The sequence below is a fragment of the Lissotriton helveticus genome, chromosome 6 (genome assembly GCF_964261635.1).
Source record: "Lissotriton helveticus chromosome 6, aLisHel1.1, whole genome shotgun sequence".
Taxonomy (NCBI): domain Eukaryota; kingdom Metazoa; phylum Chordata; class Amphibia; order Caudata; family Salamandridae; genus Lissotriton; species Lissotriton helveticus.
In genome coordinates this window covers 314,503,766-314,520,768 of record NC_136067.1, presented here as the reverse complement: position 1 = coordinate 314,520,768, position 17,003 = coordinate 314,503,766, and the positions used below count along the sequence as shown (strand labels likewise).

Here is a 17,003-nt window from a genome sequence, read left to right as displayed (position 1 = left end):
CCATGTGTGAGGCTATGATTATCACCTTATTAAAGCCAGGCAAGATTCACAATGAATGCTCCTCATACAGTTCCCTCTCCCTGTTAAATGTGGATACTAAACTGTACACTACAATGTTAGCGAATAAGGCTAGCTCCACTATGACCAGGAGTGCTACGGCCGGAGCAATCTGGTTTTGTCACGGAGCGCAATATTACTTCTAACCTCCACACGCTCTTTGGCGCAAAACAGCAAACCGATCCAGAGGGGAGGGTCACTGCAGTTTTCCTTGATGCTGAAAAAGTGTTCGACTCGGTCGAATGGGCATTTATTCGAGCAGTCCTCTGCCGTCTAGAAGTAGGTGAGGTCTTTCAGCAGATAGTTAAAATACTATACGCAGAACCAGTGGCTCGAGTCCAAGTGGGGAACACAGTCACATCATTGTTGAAAATCTCCAGGGGTGCCCCCCATCGCCCCTATTAGACGCACTAGTAGCGGAACCATTGGCAAGTGCTATACGTGAATTTCCAGGTCATAGGGGTATACGCTTCCTGAACTATAACCTCATAATCTCAGCATATACGGACGACACATTGATATACTTCAGGGACCCGGAGAGGAACCTCACTCCTGTTCTCAGAGGTGGTGCATTTTGGTGGCTTATCGGGACTCTGCATCAATTGGGAGCAATACATTGTATTCCCTCTCACTACGGCTATGACACCAACCCCACTTTAGTTCCCACTGCGCTGGACGACAGAATCGGTTAGGTATTTAGACATACAAAGCCACACGGGCCCACTTGAAAGTTATACTAGACAATTATGGATAAGCAATAACAAGACTTGAGAAAGATGTTGTTTGTTGGATCAAGCTCCCGCTGTCACTAAAGGGACGTATTGCCCTTATGGAAATAGATTTGTATTCCTATTTAAAAACATCCCAATCCTATTACCACGCACACTTTTTACTACACTGTGATCCCTTATGATTAAACTTACGTGGGCTGGGAAACAACCGTGGGCAGAATGGGAGACTCTCACCATGCCATAAAACATGGTAGGCCTTAATGCGCCAGACTTAGAAGTATACTACAAAGCAGCACAAAGCTCTTTTGCACACTATTGGCTCCATGGACCACTGGATTTGTCACATCCATTTATAGAAAAAGAAGTGGCGGCTCCCACCACACCCCCTCCGATGCTATTCACCACCTGGAAGAGACGCTAGGGTGTCTTTGACTCTTTAAACACTACGGCATACGTTTGCTGGAATCTATTGGAAAAACAGGCTGGCTCATTATTGTATTCACCACATATGATTATGGATTGGTGATCATGGTTCAAAATTGGGAGAGAAAAAGGAGTTGTGAGGGCATTTAGGTCACTAGGGTTAGGGTTTACTAAAATGGGAGATCTAATCAGAGATGGGGCTGTGAAGAGTTGGGAAACACTTAAGAACGAGTCGAAATCTCCGACAATTATGGCCTGCTTTTATAATTTCAGAGTTAGTCACATGTTAAGTGGCCTCCTGGGAGACAACATGCTAGAATCCCAGACATGCTAGCACTCTCAACCTTGATAAAGGAAAAGGTACCCACTAAACTGATCACAAAACTCTACGCCTTTGCACAAGAAGCCTGTAGACCATCCATGACGAAGGCGAGACAAGAATGGCAGAGGGAGCTAGGCACTGTCATAGATGACGAGTGCTGGAGGTATTGGTGTGCCAGGATCAGGGATATATCGCAAAACAGGAGACCTAGACTTAAACAATTCAATTTACTGGGTATACTATACCCCAGAGATACGCTACAGATATGGGCAACAGGACACAGCAGCAAGTCACAGATGTTCGGAATGAAAGGCTGGTTTTATACATGTTGTCTGGTACTGCCAGGGTGTGATTGCCTTTTGGATGACAGTCATACTAAAATTAGGGAACATAACAGGCACGGGAGAGGGCCCCCTAATGGACCTATTGGGTTATAATAAGAAAGTAGACCAAACGGATCATAAGTTGATTGCCATTGGGCTGTTATTGGCAAAATGCTGAGTGGCGATGCAATGCGATGGGACAGAAGCTTGGCACAGAGACACGATATATTGTAAAACAGGCATAGGTATACAACGAATTACTCCCCTAAAGAAGTAGACCAAAAATATTTGGGGAACTTACCAAACATACCTGGTGAAGAAGGAAACAGGTGAGCCGGAGAGAGAGGAAATCCCGGCCTGATGACCTATGCCAAGTACAGAGGGAGGATGCAGACCATCAGGAACCCAAAAAACAGAGGGACTCCCAGGGCGGTAATGAAGCTATGATAATTGTTGAATGAACAGGAATAAACAGAGGTGACGCGGAAGGGAGAATATGTATATTATCTGTGTATGTTGTACATCGGCGCCACAGACGAAGTCGAGCGTCGACTCAATGTTTGGAAAACAGTACAACCATGTAACTTTGCAAGGGTGGACGCATATTAGGATATTTCATATGTACTTTTAATGGTATACGAGTGGTCTTGTGTTATCCAGTCACCAGATGTATCTTTTATATTTCACTAATAAAAACAAAACAAAACAAAAAGAGTATTAAAAAATTCAAAATTCTGCTACCAAACGAATCCTACATATAACGCCACAACTCCACATCTCCCCAGCCTTAAGTGCCCTACATTGGTTACTGGTTGCTAGAAAATCCAATTTCAAGCTGCTTTGTATCACCTGCAAAGGAATACATGGAACAGAACCCCTTTTCGTCAGGAAGAAAATCACAAATATACACAACAAAGATACCTCCGCTCCAGATTTTCGCACTACCCTAATATCTGATCATGCAAAAAAAAAAAAAAAACATGGGTGGAACAACTTTCTCTGCTCAAGCAGCCTAACTATGGAATTAATCACCCCCAAACACAAGATCCTCAGATAACCATTTTGTTTTTAGAAGTTTACTCGAGAGCAGGCTCTTCCCTGCATGACCATAATATTTCAAATAGAAATGTACAGCAATAGTATGCACAGGACACCAATAGGGCATAGATGTGTGTTTGTAAAAATGTATACTTTATATGTATTCAGATGTGTATTTCTTTGTACTAATGCACATATTACTTATGAATAATATATATACTTTCTGATATGTATGTTTAACAAATTTACAAATGTATACATTAATTATCTTTTAAACATATACACTAATAACTATGCTTAAAATGTATATAGGTCATTATATAAATAACAAGTACTTGACCACATGCTTATAGGTCTCTTATAATCACTCACATAACATATAAATATGATTATATAAAAAGTACGCTTAAATAAACTATTCATCTCTTTTTTTTCAAATCATAACTACATAAAACTAAATAACTAAATACAAACAAGCAATATTAATTAATGGAAACAAAAACAGACGAAAAAATATGGGTATGTATCTCTAAATGTTGTTTTGTACTTACTAGTTGAATGAAAAATAAATTTACTTTAAAAACCTCAAACAAAAAAATATTCTATACATACATATATGTGCAACGTTGCCATTATATCTAAATATAAGTAGATTGATAAAAAATAAGGGGACAAGTGCATGCTTGTGGGTTTATTTTCCTCTATAATAACACACATCTGTCACAATGTGAAAATATGATTATAGCAATTGTAATTATAGGCACTTTCACTGTTGAAATATTAGGGAATATAAATAACAAGATTTTTTTTAAAATAACAATTTAAAAAAATGAAAAGGCCTGAGTTTGTAAATATTTATCAATGCATGTCCATATGTGACTTTATATAGCACTATTTTATATTTCCTGATTCATTTTCATCTGCATACCATGTTAAAGTCTATGTATTTATACCGCTTGAGTATCTACACATTTATATATTTTCCTCCCACTGCACACAACAAAATATCCTCTACCTCCACTCTCTGACTCATCCCAAACCTCCTTTACTACTATGAACTCTAAAATAATCCTTTCTAAACTCTTCCCTCCTCTATCCATCCTTTAGCCTAATCATCAAACGTGAGGCTCCTCCCAAAACTCTTTTACTACTATGAATGAACGCCCAAATAATCTGTTCTAAACTCTTCCTTCCTCTATCCAACATTTAACCTATTCATCCAACTAACACTCACATGTCTACCACTCCCAATAATAATGTATATTTCCCTCTACTAACCCAGCATTAATCCACCTTTGGAATTTGGGGTAGCATACTACTCGCCGAAAAGCGCTTCAAGCTCCTCGTCATGGGCAGTAAGCGCAATATAATTATTACCCTAAACTTTTCTCCGTTTAGAATCAAATGTTTATTTCATGAGTTCCCGTAATATAAATGATACAGATACTTAAAATTACAAAATAAGTGACAGATTGCACCTGCACCGAGTCCATCTCTTATAGATTCAGAGCCTTCATGCTGCTATCGTGTTTTGTTGAATGCCCTACATATTTAATTCATTAATAACAACTCATCCTTCTCTGATACGAGTTCACAGTAGCCATAAAAACTCGTTGTGGTTACAATGCAGGCTCAAAGGTAGTCCTGAAACAGTAGTCACATTCAAGTCTCTCCCACTCGAGTAAGCAATTTTGTTGAAGAACAAAAAAAATCCTGCTGAAATCATAAAATGTGCGTTTTCCTCCTTTCGCTGAACTTGCAGTCAATTAAAGGCAGAAGAAAGTGAAACTGGCCAACAGTATCCAGTCAGCTGAATAACGCATGAACATACTGTAACCTGAAATCACCTTTCATTCCATTTTCAGTGGTATTCAAGTGGAATATAACGTCTTTATCTATGGCGGCACGCAGGTTCTTTTGTGCGCTAAATCCCATAAAGTCAGAGATGATAAATGGACTGTCCAGCTCGCCTTCACTTTTAAACCTAACCACACAAAACACCCATGGTATCTTGGTAATCTATGCAGTGCGAAAGTATACATTATACTAGTTCTGAACATAACCTTTTGTGATTGTATTACACTATTTACCGGTTTAAAAAAAATACTTTATTTATTGCCTGGAGAAATACTGTGCTTTCTAAACTGAGCAAGTCAGTTGTTATTAACGTATTGAAATACGCTACTAACAATCTTTAAAACACAACTACGCAATCAGCAGCGCCCTCTCTAGAGAATCTATAGGTAAACGGTTTCACTATTTTAGCTACATTGTAGTTCATTTCCATGCAAAATTAGGGCTGAGGTCCAGGTTTCAAAACTCGTCTAACATGGGTGATAACGGAATGTAAACTTTACTTCATTGTCATTTACATATTGCCACAAATCGCAAATTACAAACTAAATATAACTACTTACACAGATCATCTGTAAACTCAGCCTATAACCGGTAAACCCTGCTGATCTTTCAACGGATATCATCAGTTCAATAACTTTACCACTTCTGGGTCGAATAACAACCAATCCCACATCTGAACATATTCTGCTAGACCTCATTGGAGTGGGCGGTACTACCAATATGAGAAGTGACCTAGGATTTGAGCATTTCAGCCACCTCAGCCAATGGCAATTCGCCGTACGGAATTTGAAAGTGCTGATTGGTCGGGATGTTAGCATGCGCTCATGTGTCCGCAGCAGTTCTTATTAGTGACTGGCGCGTTAATGTATTGGCAGAGCGTCTGCTAGCCGAGTTTCTTGCTTTAGGTACACATGTGAGGTCAGTTAGTTGCGCACCAGTTGTTGGCATCCAGGGTCTTTCACGGCAGGGTGTTCCGATCCGGATGTTACCTCCTGGATCAGAATGGTGCAGCATAGAGAGAAGCGGACTTTATTTATTTATTTATTTATGCATTTTTATATAGCGCGGACTTTACCCGAAGGTGTCGGAGCGCTTCACAATAGGAACAGAACTGATACATGAGAACATTACAAGTGAGCAAAATACAAAGGCAAACGTTACATTAAGTGAAGCAAAATTACAATTGTGCGCCAACAAAGTATAAGAGGTAGTAAACGGTGCATTACAAGAGTGACAATCGTGAGTCAACAAAATACAAGAGGTAGCAAACGGTGCATTGCAGTAGGAAAAAGTGACGTGTGCAGGTTACAAAAGGCGTACAAAATAAATATAGAGGTATAATACTGCAATATATGGAGGACACTCCAGCACAAGAACAAACGTTACGTAGGCACTGGTGGCACTTGTGCAGGTGTCGAAACAAACAAATGTAGGAGGTAGAAAACAGTGTGTTACCGGAGAGAGTGACGGGTGCAAGTCACCCACGAGTCCCAGACACAGGAGGAAGGACAATACTGCAATAAGAGGCAGACTTTCAAACCACAAGAACACACTTGGAAGACACTTCCATAGTCAAATAAAGTAGGTTTTTCAGTAGTTGAAGGGCTTCCTTCAGATAGCAGAGAGGTCATGAATTACGTTACGTTACGTTACGTTTTAAACTTTATTTCGGTTTGTTTATGAACCATAAAAGTACAACACAAAAAAAAATACGTTTGAGACAATAGGCTTATACACGAGTTACATCTCATTTCATATATACAGTCAATAGGTTTACATATGGTTATGGAGTAACAATTAAAATGGTAAGACAATAATTTATATATGAACAAATTAAAAAGTTAAAACACAATAGAAGCCCAAGTTTTCCTGAGACAAATTATCTAACTACAACCAGGGAACTTTGTTGCTTCCGAATCATTCTCCGCCTAGTTAACCACAAGGAAAACAGGAATTTAGCAATAGCTGTAACAATTAGTGCATTAGTATCAGATTTTAAAATTCTAAAAAACTCTAAATAGTTCCTAACTCCTAGGTTCACACATAGCTGTATGATCCATTTCTTTCTGCTAGTGGAGTAGGCAGGAGAGAACAGAATCACATGCGTTGAGTTCTCATTTGGGTCCTCACAGCCTGGGCAGGGGCGGGCTGGACCCACTTTCCATTTATCTGTGTGTGAGTGCAGGGGTAATGTACCGTATCTGAACTGTAAATACAGTTTCTTTGCTAAAACCGGTTCAATCGTATCTAATTCCTTCTCAAAGCTGTAAACATTCTTGAAATCTAGAAAGCTATCAGTGAGACTAGAGGGCCTGGCTAGTCGGAGAGCTTCATGTAAGTTGTGGTGTTTTATGGTCTCTGCCAGGGTTCGCCTCGAGGTAACTTGGCACGCGGCCTCCGGGTTTAACCACAGATTCTCCATGCCAATCCTGGACGCCTGCCCCCTTATAAATGATAGCCACTTAATCCTCCCTGCACCCGGACAGGCCATCACAATCTTCAGTTCTTCTCTATAGCACTCAAGCTCCGGGACACTCCACAATCTTCGCCAATAGAGAAGCGGGCGTGAGGCAATTGCATCTGCAATCGGCCTCAAGTTTAAGTCCAGCCTTAGTGGAATTAGTGGTGTATTTTTTGGTAAAGAAAGCAACTGTCTAATGAAGTTGTTTTCAGTTATACTAATCTCACTCGCTGGTCGGTGCCCCCAGAGTTCCGCCCCGTAGAGAGTGGAAGATCTGGCTTGAACCTTATATATTTCCAGCGGTGCACTCACTAATTTATGCACACAAGATTTCTTTACTTTTAGGATCCCCCCCCACGGACTGAGAAAGCCCTAGATTAGCCCTAGACATTTGGGTATCCCAACCCATTTTGTCATTCAATGTCAGACCTAGATAGGCAAAGTTTTTTACCCTTTCCAGGGGTCGTCCATCCATTTTCGGGCGAGGGCAATTAATTGTGCTGGCATTAAACACCATGTACTTTGTTTTATCTATATTAATCACCAAATTCCTTTTCTTACAGAATTCGGTGAATTGGTCTAACACCCGCTGCATCCCCATTGATGTTTTTGAAAGTAGCAGGGTGTCGTCCGCAAACATTAGTGCAGGAAATTTACCGCCAGCTAGGTTGGGTGCGTCAATATTATTTGCACTAGTCAGATCATCTACAAGGCCGTTTAGGAAGAGAGAGAATAGGGTAGGGGCAAGTACGCACCCCTGCCTAACTCCCTTCTCAATTAGGAATGCTCGTGTCAGCTGGCCAGACTTGCCATATCGTACCTTCGCAAAGGTTCCTTCGTGGAGTCTTTTAAATTGATGGCACAAATAGGGAGGAATCCCCATTGTGGTTAATATGCTCCACAATTGGTTCCTGTCCACCATATCAAAGGCGGATTTGAGGTCCACAAATGTAAGATACAGGCTGCCCCCTTCCAGAACCACATGCTTCCAGTAAAGTACCTGGAGCCGTAGTAATTGGTCGATAGTTGATGTTTTGGCTCTGAACCCTGCTTGCAGGTGAGAGAGGATCTTATTCTCTATAATCCAATCTTGCAAGCGTTGTAAAAGCAGTCTGGCATAGATTTTTTGAGTAACATCGATAAGGCTTATTGGCCTATAGTTTGACGGGGCCAGCGGAGAGCCCTTTTTATAGATCGGGATGATTTCGGCCCCCAGCCAGGTACTAGGGACTTCTTGTCCGTCAAGGATGGCGTTAAATAAGACGGTCAAGTAAGGAACCCAGATCTTCAGCTCGTCTCTAAAAAGATCACCAGGGATCCTATCCAGCCCTGGGGCCTTGTTGGATTTCAAAGCTTGTACCGCTAGTGTGACTTCCGACAGGGTAAATGAAGGAGGGTGCCAACTTGGGTCCATTCCCAAGGGCGAGCTTAATAAGACTTTATTTTGGGAAGCAGGACTAGAGTAAAGATCACTGAAGTAGGCACACCAGGCTTCCTCAGCAATGTTAGGGTCGATCTTTGCCTTGCCCTCTACCTTCCCAGTGTGAACCAGATTCCAAAAGGTTCGGGCATCTTTCACAATTAATGCCTGTTTGATTGCATACCATCTCTCGGTTTCCCATTCAGATTTTGCATGGGAGAGGAGATTCTTATAGGCCTTCCTTGCGGTCAAAATGGAGGTTCTATTGCCTATTTTGAGAGCGGATACTAAAATAGTTTTCGCCCTCCTACATGAGTGGTTATACCAGGGATTGGAGTCCCGTATCTGCCGATGGCACTCGTTGGAGGGTTTGTGAAAGCTGCCCGCCAGGGCCGTTGTTAGTTCTTTATGGATGGCTAGGATTTTAGCGCCTTTGTCATAATTTGAGACGCTCTCGTGCAGTGCTATCAGCCGCTCAAGCTGAGGAATGACACTTTTGTACAATGAAGCCAGATTTTCTGGCGAAGACTTAATAGAGGCCCATCGGATTCTTTTACCACCCTGTATGATCCTGATGTTACTAGAGACCATGTCAACCTCTTGATACGCCCCATCGGGATGTGGCAAATCCAAATCCGCTACCAAGGGATTATGGTCACTTTCCGAGCGATCGTGTACATGAAATTGTCGGATCAGTGGCCATAAGGACAAGCTAGCCATGAGGTAATCTATTATTGATGAGTGGCCCATTCCATTATAGGTACTCTTTCCTGGGGAATCCCCCGGGAAGCGGCCATTACAGGCTCTGAGCGAAAATGTGTACGTCAATGAAGTAAGCTGCAATACCATGGGTGTCCAAGATTTGGTTTGATAGGCATTAGGGGGTGGGATCTGACAGGAGTCATCCTCGTCTGATGTTATCTGGGAAACCCCCCCAAGTGGCTCATAATGGCAGTTAAAATCTCCCCCTATTAACACCTTGGTCTCGCTGGGGAGGCTATTCAATAAATCGGTTAAGGACTCTAGAGTCTGTGATACCCCTCCCCCATGGACAGGGCGTAGATAGATGTTGATAATTGCTAACTTGGGTGTGTTTGGGTGAGCCAAAAGAATGCATAATATATCACGGCTATTGGTATTAATCCTTTTAACCGAGAACCCGAGGTGGACACCCACCCATATGGTCTGGCCACCAGATGGTCTACCTCTAGGTCCCTTTGTTGCAAGCTCAGCATAAGTAGCAAAACCCATTCTGTGATGGATAGTCATGGCCCATGTTTCTTGGAATATGCAGATACCATGGTTATCCACAAAGTCACACCAGTCAGTGCTGTCTAATTTTGCAGCCAAACCCGCCACATTCCATGATAGGAGTGCTAGATATCTATTTTTACAAGTCAGTTGGTCGGTTGACTGATTGGAAGGTATAACAGATTCTAAGGTTGGATCACCTACTTCACGGCTCATCTGTCCCTTCGAGGTATCGTGGCTAGGTATGGGGCAATTGACCTCGTGTGTGCTAGAGGGGGGAATGCTGGATTGGGAGGGTGTGGATGAGAACCTTATCCCACTCAAAGTCTCCTCCCTACCTGGCTCCCCTCCACCCACCCTAGGGCCAGTTATAGGAGGGATAGTAGAAACGGGAAGTCAGTCGCAGCCATCAAAGCAGGAAAGGACACCATATCTGTTAAAGGTTTCCAGTGGGGTAAAAGGGATCAGGTGCTCCATGTTCCTGTTCCCATGCGGGTAGTCTAGCCCCCCTGGCAGCATACTGCGGCCACTGACAGGGACTGTGTTCCACCCCGAGGTGTTCCTAATAGGCAGGGGCCTAGGGAAATGGCTCGTATGACTTTTGTGGGAGGGCATATACACATTCCTGGTACAGTGAGGGTCTACTAACCCTCTGGGGAAAAGGGCGTGAGTCGCATACGATCTTGGATAAAAGTAAGTTAGATCGTATGGGACTATGGCAGTATTCAGGTTCCCAGAGGACCCTGTTAGAATACATCTAACTGCCTCTGGGTTCCTAAAGTTGATTACAACAATGTCTCCCTCTATGGTTTTTTCCCTGCTGCCCAGCCAGGGCAGGCGCCTGACATGGACTATCTCCCCGTCGATGTAGTATGGGAGTGGTCTATTTTGTCCTAACCAGTGCAGAATCTTATTTTTAACTGGGGATGCCCCTCCTTTTTGCCTGCTTCTAGGGTGGGGACACCTGTGAGTACAACTACAAATGGTAGGGCCTCGGGGGGTAGTTCAACATTATAGCCCTGTGGTTTATCATTAGTGGGCAAACTCAACCTTCCCCTTCCCAGTTGCTGACTCTTAGTACTGGGGTTTACACCACCCTTCTGGGATTCTCTTGCAGCCTGGGCTATAGATTTTACCGCTGTTGCCACAGGAGCCTTGACCTGTTGGGGTACCAGATTTTTCCGCTGGATATTACTAAGAGGCTTGCTAACTACATTATTAACCTTGCTAGAGCTTTTGGGAGGGTCTGCAGTTCTCGGTATGTTGTTGCCAGAAGGTTTATTGGTTCCTATATTACCATTATTAGGACCGTTTGGAGCAGCCAGGGTAGGAGCAGGGACTAATGGAATCTGGGGTAGAGTTGTCGGCAAGGTGGAGGACCTTGGGGTGGTCATAGGAAGGCTTGTCCTATCCTTGTCAGCAAACAATGCCTCCAGGTTACCTAGTCGATGCTCCACCCTCTTTAGAATATCCAGTATGGGAAGCATGAAGGACCTAAGTAACTGCTCAATGGTGTTCCGCGCAGTATCGGTAGAGGAAAAAATTTCTTGGCATGAGGCGGAAGTAACCCCAGTTTCCCTCCCTTCATTGTTAACAGACAATGTATCATTTGGGTCTAGGGTAGGTACTGCTATAGACACTGTATCAGTAGGTACAGGGGCATCAATTGTGGTTGCGCCAGTAGTCTTAATTTTCATTGATTTGCCAAACTCGGAATGGCTAAGCTTGGCCCTTTGGGGAGCAAATACAAGGCCCTCTCAACCAGGAGAAGGCGACTCCGAGCACTACATGAAAGACCAATCAGGCCATATTATTTAAATCCCATAGTTAGTCATGAGTTAAATGTAGAAAATTCATCCAAATTGTTTCACATCAAATTTATTATTTCATAATTCCTTCATGTCGGTTGATTCACCAATCCATGGTTCAATTAATCAGTATAAAATCCTTGTCATAGGATTAAACAGGTTGTTAACACATCCCGATGCATTTCGGGCACCGCCCTTCCTCAGGGGATTACTCTACAAAAAACAATCCAAATAAACGATGTTCAAATAATCATTCCATCCATATTGTAAAACATGTCATCAAATCACGGATGTAAATAAATGCATGCACCACTAACCAATGTATTTCCCAATAACAGTATTAATTACCACAGTCGGCATGTTATGCAAACGTCACAAAGATCAAATAATTAAACAGGGCGGGTAAAACCAGAAAGCGTGATACTTTAAGTGACTAAAAAGATAAACCGATAACGTGAAGCCGCTTTCTAAGCGCGGATGTTTGAACCAAAATAAAAAGTGCATCGAACAAAATCATAAACAACGTTAACGTGAAGCCGCTTCATAAGCGCGGGTGTTGGAAACCGAATGAGAAAGTGCATCGAGCAAACAAATAAACAGCGTGAATTCCGGCAGCCGGTGAGTTTTCCCAAGCGTGCTTGCATAATAAAGAACAGTTAAAGACTCAATCCCCGTAGTAAAAAAGACGGGTGCCCCGTGTCGGTGACTTACTTGTAACAGTATCTAACCAGTTCTCAAAGTGAACGATAGTCGGAAGAAGCCGGTGTGGTGGTCAGTAAGTCCATATAAGAAAACGTGTGTAAACGTAAAGATAGAAAAAGGACTCCATGTAATGAAGGTGAAAAACAGACTTTCCGTCAGGAGCAGCCAGGCAGGGTAGCAATCAAAAAATAAACAGTACATACTAAAACATAAACTCGGGTTAAACACAGTGAATAAATCTGTAAAGTGAAATGTCATGATAAAAAAAGTATAAGGAAAACAGTATAAGGAAAACAATGTAAGTGTGTGCAGACAGTGTAACGAGTCAATGGATAGCTTTACAAGTAACATAAAAATTCCATTCGGTCATTTAGGCCATCAGGCACCATCGTGGACATGGCACGGATCCAGAAGTTCTCACGTTTAAGCAGTGTGTTCTTGTTGTTGTGTGTCACCTTAACTTGTTCCAAGATCAAAAATTTCGATGACGTTACAACTGTTGCATGTGGCATTAACACGGAGTTTAATTGTGTGTCCCTTCATTGGATGTCGTGTAGTATTCCCCATGATGCAGTTATTGCAATTGCTGCAATTGTAACACGGTTTTAGTCCTGAGTAAGTGGTTGTGACATGCCACATGCAACAGTTGTAACGTCATCTACATGCTGAAATGCCCCTGTGGCAAAGGATACATTGGACATACTGAACGAAAAATCCGTGTTCGCATTTTGGAACACAAAAGTAATATTCGTACACACAACCAAAAATCCAGTGTGGCTAACCATTTTCATGATTTCAGACACAGCGTGGCACAATTGAAATTTTTGATCTTGGAACAAGTTAAGGTGACACACAACAACAAGAACACACTGCTTAAACGTGAGAACTTCTGGATCCGTGCCATGTCCACGATGGTGCCTGATGGCCTAAATGACCGAATGGAATTTTTATGTTACTTGTAAAGCTATCCATTGACTCGTTACACTGTCTGCACACACTTACATTGTTTTCCTTATACTGTTTTCCTTATACTTTTTTTATCATGACATTTCACTTTACAGATTTATTCACTGTGTTTAACCCGAGTTTATGTTTTAGTATGTACTGTTTATTTTTTGATTGCTACCCTGCCTGGCTGCTCCTGACGGAAAGTCTGTTTTTCACCTTCATTACATGGAGTCCTTTTTCTATCTTTACGTTTACACACGTTTTCTTATATGGACTTACTGACCACCACACCGGCTTCTTCCGACTATCGTTCACTTTGAGAACTGCTTAGATACTGTTACAAGTAAGTCACCGACACGGGGCACCCGTCTTTTTTACTACGGGGATTGAGTCTTTAACTGTTCTTTATTATGCAAGCACGCTTGGGAAAACTCACCGGCTGCCGGAATTCACGCTGTTTATTTGTTTGCTCGATGCACTTTCTCATTCGGTTTCCAACACCCGCGCTTATGAAGCGGCTTCACGTTAACGTTGTTTATGATTTTGTTCGATGCACTTTTTATTTTGGTTCAAACACCCGCGCTTAGAAAGCGGCTTCACGTTATCGGTTTATCTTTTTAGTCACTTAAAGTATCACGCTTTCTGGTTTTACCCGCCCTGTTTAATTATTTGATCTTTGTGACGTTTGCATAACATGCCGACTGTGGTAATTAATACTGTTATTGGGAAATACATTGGTTAGTGGTGCATGCATTTATTTACATCCGTGATTTGATGACATGTTTTACAATATGGATGGAATGATTATTTGAACATCGTTTATTTGGATTGTTTTTTGTAGAGTAATCCCCTGAGGAAGGGCGGTGCCCGAAATGCATCGGGATGTGTTAACAACCTGTTTAATCCTATGACAAGGATTTTATACTGATTAATTGAACCATGGATTGGTGAATCAACCGACATGAAGGAATTATGAAATAATAAATTTGATGTGAAACAATTTGGATGAATTTTCTACATTTAACTCATGACTAACTATGGGATTTAAATAATATGGCCTGATTGGTCTTTCATGTAGTGCTCGGAGTCGCCTTCTCCTGGTTGAGAGGGCCTTGTATTAGTTCCTTGGATTTCTCACTGCAAGGCCAGACAGTGATCAACTCCTGTAGCACACCTCACCCGACACCCTTGGTCTAGCTTTACTCACTCAGCTGTGCGAGTTCCCCTAATACACAGTTGTTACCCTTTGGGGAGCACCCAACCCCCTCCTCTTTTTGGTTGGAGGTGGTCCGAGAGCTTTGGTCGTATGGGGTAGCTTGCCCGACCTTTTTGGCAACTCCCTACCTGGAAGAAAAGACACATTTTCTACATTTAGACCTAGACTTGGGGCACATGAAGGCAAAACATTAGATGGAGAGTCAATGGATACTGGGCCAGAGGGCGGTGGAGTACTTCTGAGGAGTAGGGGGAATTTATCCAGGGACAATGGATCTTCATTGAGGGAGTCAGTGATAGTATCCGACAGAGTGGGTGTAGTCGCCAGATCAATCAGTGGTCTATTTTTCAAGGACTCAATAGAGCGGCGGCGTTCAATCCTACGCTCAGTTAGTGAATCATCCTTGTCCAAGTCCACAGAGGCCCTAGTGAAGTAATTGTCTAGTGTTCTTTTGCTGGTCCCCACAGTACTAGAATTATCGCTATTTGATGCCATAGTGTTGTATTCCTACCTTCGAGCCTTGGTTGAAGGTTTTAGGGGGGTGGCCCGTCCCGTCCTCGGGCGTCCCCAGACGGCCACAGACGGTCCCGCCCTTGTCCCGGGCTTCTCCCGGCGCGCTCCCGCGAAGTGGTAGCACTGATCACCTTTGTTCAAAAAAATATGGCAACCTCATAGGCTGATAGGCGGGTGGGCGTGGCCAGCGGGGAGAGCAGCCCAGGTGACTTCAATCGGGCGCGCAGGGACTCCTGGACACTGGAGTCCCTGCCAGAGTGCTCGCAGCCCCGCTGACGCTGTCACCTGCCCCGCGCTCCTCTCTCAAAGCCTCCCAGACAGCCAGCAGCTTCAGATGCCAAGAGCACTGCGGGACCCGCGAAGCGGGTCCGGCGAGGCGCTGTAGAAATCCTGGGGTGCAAGGACTTGCTGTAAATCCAGGAGAGGTTAAAGGGCCAGGTAGGCGATTGCACACAACTCCCAGAGGGTCCCGGTGGGCTGGAGACGAGGTCCGCTTTTACTCCGTCGGCGGGGGGCGTGGCCAGCGGGGAGAGCAGCCCAGGTGACTTCAATCGGGCGCGCAGGGACTCCTGGACACTGGAGTCCCTGCCAGAGTGCTCGCAGCCCCGCTGACGCTGTCACCTGCCCCGCGCTCCTCTCTCAAAGCCTCCCAGACAGCCAGCAGCTTCAGATGCCAAGAGCGCTGCGGGACCCGCGAAGCGGGTCCGGCGAGGCGCTGTAGAAATCCTGGGGTGCAAGGACTTGCTGTAAATCCAGGAGAGGTTAAAGGGCCAGGTAGGCGATTGCACACAACTCCCAGAGGGTCCCGGTGGGCTGGAGACGAGGTCCGCTTTTACTCCGTCGGCGGGGGGCGTGGCCAGCGGGGAGAGCAGCCCAGGTGACTTCAATCGGGCGCGCAGGGACTCTTGGACACTGGAGTCCCTGCCAGAGTGCTCGCAGCCCCGCTGACGCTGTCACCTGCCCCGCGCTCCTCTCTCAAAGCCTCCCAGACAGCCAGCAGCTTCAGATGCCAAGAGCGCTGCGGGACCCGCGAAGCGGGTCCGGCGAGGCGCTGTAGAAATCCTGGGGTGCAAGGACTTGCTGTAAATCTAGGAGAGGTTAAAGGGCCAGGTAGGCGATTGCACACAACTCCCAGAGGGTCCCGGTGGCCTGGAGACGAGGTCCGCTTTTACTCAGTCGGCGGGGGGCGTGGCCAGTGGGGAGAGCAGCCCAGGTGACTTCAATCGGGCGCGCAGGGACTCCTGGACACTGGAGTCCCTGCCAGAGTGCTCGCAGCCCCGCTGACGCTGTCACCTGCCCCGCGCTCCTCTCTCAAAGCCTCCCAGACAGCCAGCAGCTTCAGATGCCAAGAGCGCTGCGGGACCCGCGAAGCGGGTCCGGCGAGGCGCTGTAGAAATCCTGGGGTGCAAGGACTTGCTGTAAATCCAGGAGAGGTTAAAGGGCTAGGTAGGCGATTGCACACAACTCCCAGAGGGTCCCGGTGGGCTGGAGACGAGGTCCGCTTTTACTCCGTCGGCGGGGGGCGTGGCCAGCGGGGAGAGCAGCCCAGGTGACTTCAATCGGGCGCGCAGGGACTCCTGGACACTGGAGTCCCTGCCAGAGTGCTCGCAGCCCCGCTGACGCTGTCACCTGCCCTGCGCTCCTCTTTCAAAGCCTCCCAGACAGCCAGCAGCTTCAGATGCCAAGAGTGCTGCGGGACCCGCGAAGCGGGTCCGGCGAGGCGCTGTAGAAATCCTGGGGTGCAAGGACTTGCTGTAAATCCAGGAGAGGTTAAAGGGCCAGGTAGGCGATTGCACACAACTCCCAGAGGGTCCCGGTGGGCTGGAGACGAGGTCCGCTTTTACTCCGTCGGCGGGGGGCGTGGCCAGCGGGGAGAGCAGCCCAGGTGACTTCAATCGGGCGCGCAGGGACTCCTGGACACTGGAGTCCCTGC

General features: G+C 44.9%; 1 protein-coding gene across 2 annotated transcripts in view; it reads right to left on the bottom strand.

Annotated features, from left to right (window-relative positions):
* The window catches only part of SMC6 (structural maintenance of chromosomes 6), a 1,026,872-nt gene extending 1,014,354 nt beyond the window's left edge, over nt 1–12,518 (bottom strand). Inside the window, exon 1 of one of the 2 annotated variants that reach the window (XM_078647759.1) lies at nt 12,403–12,518. The gene's annotated coding sequence lies outside the window, so the exon portion shown is untranslated. Of the gene's footprint in view, nt 1–5,311; nt 5,440–12,402 lie in introns of those variants that run through there. The other variant, XM_078647758.1, reaches the window with a different exon arrangement.
* Between the last annotated feature and the right edge of the window lie 4,485 nt (nt 12,519–17,003).